At 43.4% G+C, this 7570-nt stretch overlaps 1 pseudogene; it reads right to left on the bottom strand.

The window, feature by feature from the left end:
- Window positions 1–306: 306 nt before the first annotated feature.
- The window catches only part of LOC149326820 (uncharacterized), a 28287-nt pseudogene continuing 21023 nt past the window's right edge, over window positions 307–7570 (bottom strand).

Genomic DNA, 7570 nt, shown 5'->3' with positions numbered 1-7570 from the left:
CTCCTGTTATGTATCCTCATCCCCCCTGCAATAATGCCTTCGGGCGCTGCAGGTATTTCCAATAAATAAATAAATAAATGTAACCATTATAATCCGGTAGTGATGTGCTTGAGGAGAGATAAAATGCCTTAGCAAAAGTTTCATTAAGTACCTTAGCACTGTCGCTAATAGGGATGGGATTTGATTGTGCATCGAGAAGAGATACTGATGGCTGATCTGAACCGTTGACAGCGTTCCAGAACTTTTTTGCATCAGTTAGTAAAAGTGATGGCAGAGTAACGTTAAAATATCGCTCCTTGGCTATTTTTAACGCATTTTTGTACTCCTCAACCACACCTCTGAGTGCTGTCCAATGTTCAGGTTTTCCCGATGACTTTGCCTTGGAATATAACCGTCTTTTTTTGTTACCAAGGCGTTTTAATGACCGGGTGAACCATGGTGACCTGCCATTAGTAGTGATGATTCTTCGAGGGACATGCAATTCAGTTAGCTCATGTAGTTTGTTCTTAAATAAACACCAATTTTCATTAACAGACCTTTGGTCAGACTTTATGAGAAAGTCATCCAAAAATAGCTTAAGGCCATCATTAATTGACGTAAAATTTGCCTTAGCATAGTCGTAAATTGTTTTAGTTTTATTTCGCGATTTGTTAGACGGCAAGCTTAATTCGTTAAGGAGTAGGCAATGATCGCTTAAACCTGGCAAGTAGCTTACGTCGGAAACAAGGTCTGGAGAACTAGTTAGCAAAAGGTCTAATATGCTTGAGCTTGTAGATGTCACCCTTGTAGGTTGTGTGACTACCTGTGTTAATGAAAAGGTGGAGCAAAGTGCTGAAAAACTTGTTGATTCTGATGATCCATCGTTCCCTAAATGAGTGTCTGACCAATTAATGGCAGGAAAGTTAAAGTCACCAAGAAGAAAAATAGGCCGATTAGGAAACCTTGTTTGAATTATGTTAAGAATGTCATGGAGGTCATTACAGAAGCCAACGGCAGTAGATTGTGGACGGTAACATGCACAAAAGAGGAGAGCTTTGTTGTTAATTTTGATCTGGACACAAATGAACTCCAGAGTAGTTTCAAGGTTAACTTCAAAGCATTCTATATCCTCAGATACAGCGATTAAAGTGCCGCCGCCGCGGCCAGAAGGGCGGTCACAACGAAATATATGGTAACACTTTTGTGAGGAAAATACTTCACTATTGCGCACGGATTCATTGAGCCAAGTCTCTGTTAGTACGATAATATCAGCCCCAATGGTATCGGCGGAGCAGGATAAGCTGTCACGATGACAAAAAACACTGCGTATATTAGTGAAAAGGATAGAAATGTTTCTAAGTGTTTGCGCAGGTCGATGCTGATCCTTATCTAGTTATCTTGGAGAAGAATGGTTTGAAGGGCTTGAGTTGGTTACAACACGTGTTGAATTGTTTTCCCGGACACTATCAGTTATAGGGCAGTACACGTAACATCTTTTCTTAAGAATAAGCTTGTTGTAGCGGAGGCTAAATTATTCTTCGGGCTCAGTTTGCTTTGCGAATTGAACAAGTTTCTTCCGCGCATGCCTGGTGGCCTGTGAAAAATCTTCGCTAATCGAGACGTCTGAATCTTTCAATTTTGTCTTTGCACCGAAAACTCTTTCCCTGATTTTGTGATGCGAAAATTTGACCAGTATTGGTCGAAGTTTCTCTGGTCCAGCCGTACCAATTCTATGGGGGCGCTCAATGTCCATTTCAGCTAAGGTTACAGACATTTCGTCTTCAATAATTTCCCGTACCTTTTTCTCAGATTCAGCCCATGATTCAGTCGATACGTCTGGAACATTGAAAAACACCAGATTTTCCCTTCGAGACCTATCCTCTAAATTGTTTAAACAGATTTTAAGCTTCTCATTTTCGTCCAGTGCCCTTTCAGCATTTTCTTTCACCGCCGCCAAATCATCACGAACTTCATCTAGAAGCTCCAGTTTATCTTCAACCGAATTAAGGCGTATCGAAAGGTCTGCAATCTGTCCGCTCAATTCTTTCTGATTGGCTGTGAGGTCTTGCAAGGAACTGAATATACGCTCCTGTCCTTCCTCAATTTTAGCAGAACGGTCCCTAAGGTCATGAAGCAATGCTAAAACCGCTTCGCTTCCGCTGTCCGGAGCGTCTTGAACCGACTGGGCATTCCTCGCGGCACCAGTTTTGTTCGGCCCAGGATTCAGCTCGACATCCCCACACAGCAGCAATTTCATTACGCAGAAACACTCATGCACATGATTCAAAAGCAGTTGTGGGCACGGGAACCCAACAAGGAATGCATTACTGGAGCGCTTGGAAGATGTGTAACTAACCTGGAACAGGCAGAAGCGGAAAAAATTGGTCGGCTGCATTGTAGCGTTGTTCCCATGCCCACTAAACTGTTGCGGGCGTCGCCTGTTGCTTAAGTAGAGCGGGCTTGATGATGTCGATGCAGTTGCGGTCAACAGTCCAGGAAGAGCCGCGGTAACTAGCGCCGGCGTGGTATCCAGAAGATGGGCGGAACACACGTCACTTCGCGCTGGCTTGTCTTGCTGCAGCACGTGTGGCAGAAAACCATCGCAGCACCGATAAGGCGTCGCGTCGGTGCTTGTGCTGGAGATGGTCACGATCTGGAACAGGCAGAAGCGGAACAAATTGGTCGGCTGCATACACATATATACATATGTGTATGTGTTTACACACACAGAAGAAAAACAATTTACACAGAACCTAGTTAGGCCCTACATGCTACAAACATGATGTTAAACATATTAGAACTAAAATGCCGGCAAGCATATACAGCGCATAGTATAGGTTACCGGATTGGTTTCCTATGCTATCGCTGCAGCCGATGACGCCTCCTGTTAAGCAACACACTGTCGCGCTGTGCATTGCACATCGTCATCTTCTTCAACTTACACTGCCATTGGAATAACATGCACATTCTCGCGCGCAGTGCATCGCACAACGTCGTCTTCTTCATCTAATGCTACTCTTGCACTAACATCGTCACCAGACGCGCCGAAGACCCTGCAAACCGAAACAATCAGGATGAGACACCGGCAGAGTTTGCGCACAAATTTTGCATTAGGGAGAATCGTAATGGGCCTTAGAATTTTTTTTCGCCTCATGCACTTCCACCCAGAAGCCGATCAAGCTGATGTCGCCTATACACGCTCTGTAATAGCTGTCTATAGATTAGCGGATTTAACAACAGTAAAAATTATAGTCTATCCGAATGTTTCACGATAGGCACTTCTAGGAATCAGTATCAAAATGTATACTGCGCAAACCGGTTTACCGCTTGCAGAAAGCAGCAGAGGGCACACGTGAGACCAACAGCCTCTGCTCTGAATTCCTCTTGGGCACTTTGATAAAGGGAATCAATCATGGGTTAGTATACAGTGACGCGAAGTTCTTTCTTTATTGTCGGCGGTAATGGTTAACATTAATGAGGGAGACGTTCATAGACACTTTCCTTTTTTGTACGTTAGGTATATCAATATCACGTGTCCGACATGTCTGAGCATTACCTTGGAGCATCTTGGTAAAAAAATTTTCTTCACCCCAGGTACTCTATCCTTGGGAGAGCGCGGCTGCTCCTCCAGCAGCATTTCACCCAACACCGCGGCCACTGCTCGCTGCCCATACCGTCGACATATTGGACATTATGGGCTCCGTTCGTTCGACTTGGGAGGGTGGCCCAGACCTCGGCTCGGAAATAAATATTTTTTTCTCTCTCTCTCTCTGCAGGAAGATTTCCTTTAGCACCTTCCACAAAGTGTTTCCGTTCTGAAAAGCTTTCACGAGTCTAATCTTCGGGTATTATAAGGTTTCGTTGACCCTAATGATCATAGCAAATTGAAATGGGCTATTTCTTGGCAGACTAAAGCATCGGAGGCTGTGGATTTTAGAACCACTGCGGTTTGAGTATGCTCGGCTTTTGTAGCTTTTATCGTTCTATGTGAGGTCTTCCATTGTTGCTTTGACATGACATTTACCTTCGAAAGCGCGATGTTTCCATATGGTCGCGAATTAGGTCTGCTTGGTGATTTTTTTTTAGGTAGATGTGACAAGGTTCTTTTTGAGCGGCTGGGGATCTTGTGATTTTAAAATATTTTCAATACATTTATGATACTTATTGTTTCAAATATATCTGCATTTAATGACCCTACTGTCAGAACTCGTTTAGGCTGTCCGTTTGATTTAATTACCTTATTGGCTCACCTACCTTAGACTGATTTTAAGTCGCTTACTTATACCTGTGAATTGCCCGAGCAGGACTCCGTTAGGTTTCTAGGTTTTCGGCTGTGTTTTAAACATGATCCCGTGTGTTGGTTGCACGAACCTAGAGCCAAACATCCTCCTTAACACAGAGTTCCGCACAGTCAAAGTTGGTAAAGAGAGCGCTCTCTGCAAGTAATAACGGGATCGTGCAGTGGAAGAGTGTTCAAATGGAGGTGACATGTTTGGAGCCCGTGGTTTGCCCAAAACATGTTGTTTTCAGTCGCTGTAGGCCTGTATCGCAGAAGAAACGTTAAACTTGTGAAATACAGCTCTTTCTTTAGTTATGGAATTTGTGCTAATTTTTGCAACTGTTCATGTATTGAAGCACGTGTCCGCAGCGGTGGCCTAGTCGTTTGAGCATCCGCCTCGCATGCTGCAGTTGCGGGGTTTGATCCCCAGTGCCGCTGGGTGCCCACCGGTGACACAATGGGTACAAGCTTTGCCCTGCCCGGTGCTCGCCGTCTTTAGGGTGAAATCCTTGGGAAATGGGCGTTTGACCCCAACTTGGGTAAACAAAAATGTCTTACACCAAGGCGCTCTTTGGCCACAGGTGCCCTTGCGCCATAGACGTTTATCATCATCATCATCATCATCATCATCATGTATTGAAGGAAGTAATAATCTCCAGAGGTATAGGGATCCTCATTTGTCCTTGGATGACTACAGATATACCTAACGGGATAAAAAGAAAGACTCGTGGTATCAAAAGTGGAGGGCGCACAAAACTAATAGCTTCCACCTACAGCGGTTCCGTGTTATCAGAAACAGAGTGGTCGCTATGATACGTTCAAGGGAAAAATAATTTAATAGCACAATTATACAACAGGGCAGAGGAGGCAAGAAAAATTGTGGGAGGTTGTTAATACTGTAACAGGGAAACCACCTCGAAAATGCTCAGTTCCTGATTTCGTGGATGCTAACACATCTAAAGAATTTAATAGGTACTTCGTTAACATCAAGGTACAACTAGCTTGCCCGGAAGCCTTGCCTGAGGCTGTTACTGATCGTGGCAGAGAAAAAATATTTTTGGGCTTGATGTCACCAGTGATGCAGAAATTGCCGCAATAGTATCTAGTCTGGTGAACAGTAAACCTCCTGGATGTGACGGCACAACTGTAAAGGTTCTAAAAGACGATATTGAGGTTCTAGCACCGATAATGGCTGCGTTATTTAATTCCGCTATGGAGCAGGGTGAATACCCGGGCATCTTAGAAACAGCAAACGTCATCTCGGTGTATAAAGCAGTGGATGTGAACGACCCAGGCAGCGGCGGACTCAGATCGGTTTTAGGTGTAGCAAATACTTTTTTCGGAACAATAATCGCTTTACGGCTAAAAAAATGTATAAATGAAAACAATGACATTACGCCTTCACACATGATCTAGGTCCAAGTGGTCAACGCCCACCGTGGTAATGCAACTGACGCAAACGATGAACTCGTCTTTACATAAAGGTAACATATCATGAGTTTTGTTTTTAGACCTTAAGAAGGCATTCGATACAGTTGCGCATTTAGTTTTGTTGCATAAATTAGAGCAGTATAGCTTTAGTGGATTAACTTTAGATCTATTCGGTAGCTACTTGAAGGACCGTCAACAATATGCTTGCGTAAACAACTTCTCATCTTCATACAATACAAATTTAACAGGAGTACCTCATGGATCGGTTTTGGGACCCACTTTTTTTCTTTTAAGGGAAATGACCTGACACAAAGTAGCAGTGCATCTAAAATCGCTAGGTACGCTGATGATAGGGCCCTCATTTTTTCTGATAAAACTGTGGAGAATATAGGAGCCATCGAGAGGCATGAACTAAAAAACCTGCCAGTTAGGGTGAGAAAACATACCTCGTCACTAAACACCGCAAAAACAAAATACACAGTGTCTCGCTATGCCTATAGATTTATTGATACGCTGCTTTCGACAATTAATTTCAACAACTGGCCTTTGCAAGAAGTTGACTCGATTAAATATTTTGTTGTTTTCTTAGCCTTAAAGGGAAACTGCATAGGTTTTAGAAATCAACGAGCTTAAGAGGGTCGAATGTGTGTAACTTAGAGGTAAAGCATGCGAAGTCTTTTTGGGCTAGCGCTTGAAATAGTGAAGTAATTGCCGATTAAAATCCGGGCGCCCTTCAAGCTTCTCCGCAGCGCACAACGCCAAGTGGGGGGCGCATGATGACGTCATCGAAGGTATCAGTGCATTTCCAACGCACAAACGTCTGCTTTGAAGGAAAAAAACAAACGCCACCGAAGGCGAACCCTGCCGAGAGTTGTTTGGCAGCGTCTAAAGCGTCAGGGCACGGTGTGGCTCACGACCGCGGTAATTTGAAATAATACCTTCCCTGACGTCACGCTGAGCTTTCCTGCACTCCTCAAGTGCACTGAGGAGAAGCGCAATTATAAATCGTCGATTACGTCATTATTTTAAATGCTAGTGCAAAAACACTTGGCATGCTTTACCCACAGCCTACAATGATTTTAATCCTTGAATATTGCAAAATTCTCAAAAAAGTGATGCAGCTACCCTTTAACTGGCAAATACATATCAACAACTTGTTCTGGAAACTAGTATCATCGTGCTTCGCATTTTTGAGATGTTGAGATCAGTTCGGTATACGTGTGTTAAAGATAATTTACTACTCTATAATCATAGCCATTTTGTGAGCTGTTCTGACTCATGGGCCTGTACGTTTAAAATTCATTTGAATCCAATTATCCGACTCCAGAAAAATGCTTTACGCGATATCGCGTCTTCCAATTGGCGCCAGACAAGCCATCCACTCTCTCAAGAACTGAAAATACTTCCATGTATGCCTATGTTTAAATTAGAAATGTGTGATGATGATAGTGAATTCTTATGGCACAAGGGCATCTCCGGCCAAAGAGCGCCATAGCATAGCGTGTTTTCCGCTATTCAAGGTGAGGTGGCTGCACTGGGGACCGAACCCCGCACCTCCCGCATGCGAGGCGGATGCTCAGACGGCTTGGCTAAAGCTGCAGTCAACTGTAGGTGTCTATAATGGTGTATAACATTATTTCAACCAACTACCGCCTTACAATCAATCTGTTTACTGTGCCGACTCGTCATTCGAATTGAAAAACAAGCTAATTTTTATATATCTGTAACGCGTAACATCTATGGATAGCACCTAATACAGTTCTATGGTGCACTAGAATATAATAATATTTCGCTTGAAGTTAAATATCCAGAAAATTTGACTTCTCTGCGAAAATCTTGTTCTTGATTTCTGGATAATGAATAATGACATGCAGAGGTACC

This window comes from Amblyomma mixtum, chromosome 10, assembly GCF_055824585.1.
Source record: "Amblyomma mixtum isolate Tamu chromosome 10, ASM5582458v1, whole genome shotgun sequence".
NCBI classification, from domain to species: domain Eukaryota; kingdom Metazoa; phylum Arthropoda; class Arachnida; order Ixodida; family Ixodidae; genus Amblyomma; species Amblyomma mixtum.
This window is presented reverse-complemented; position numbering and strand designations above follow the sequence as displayed.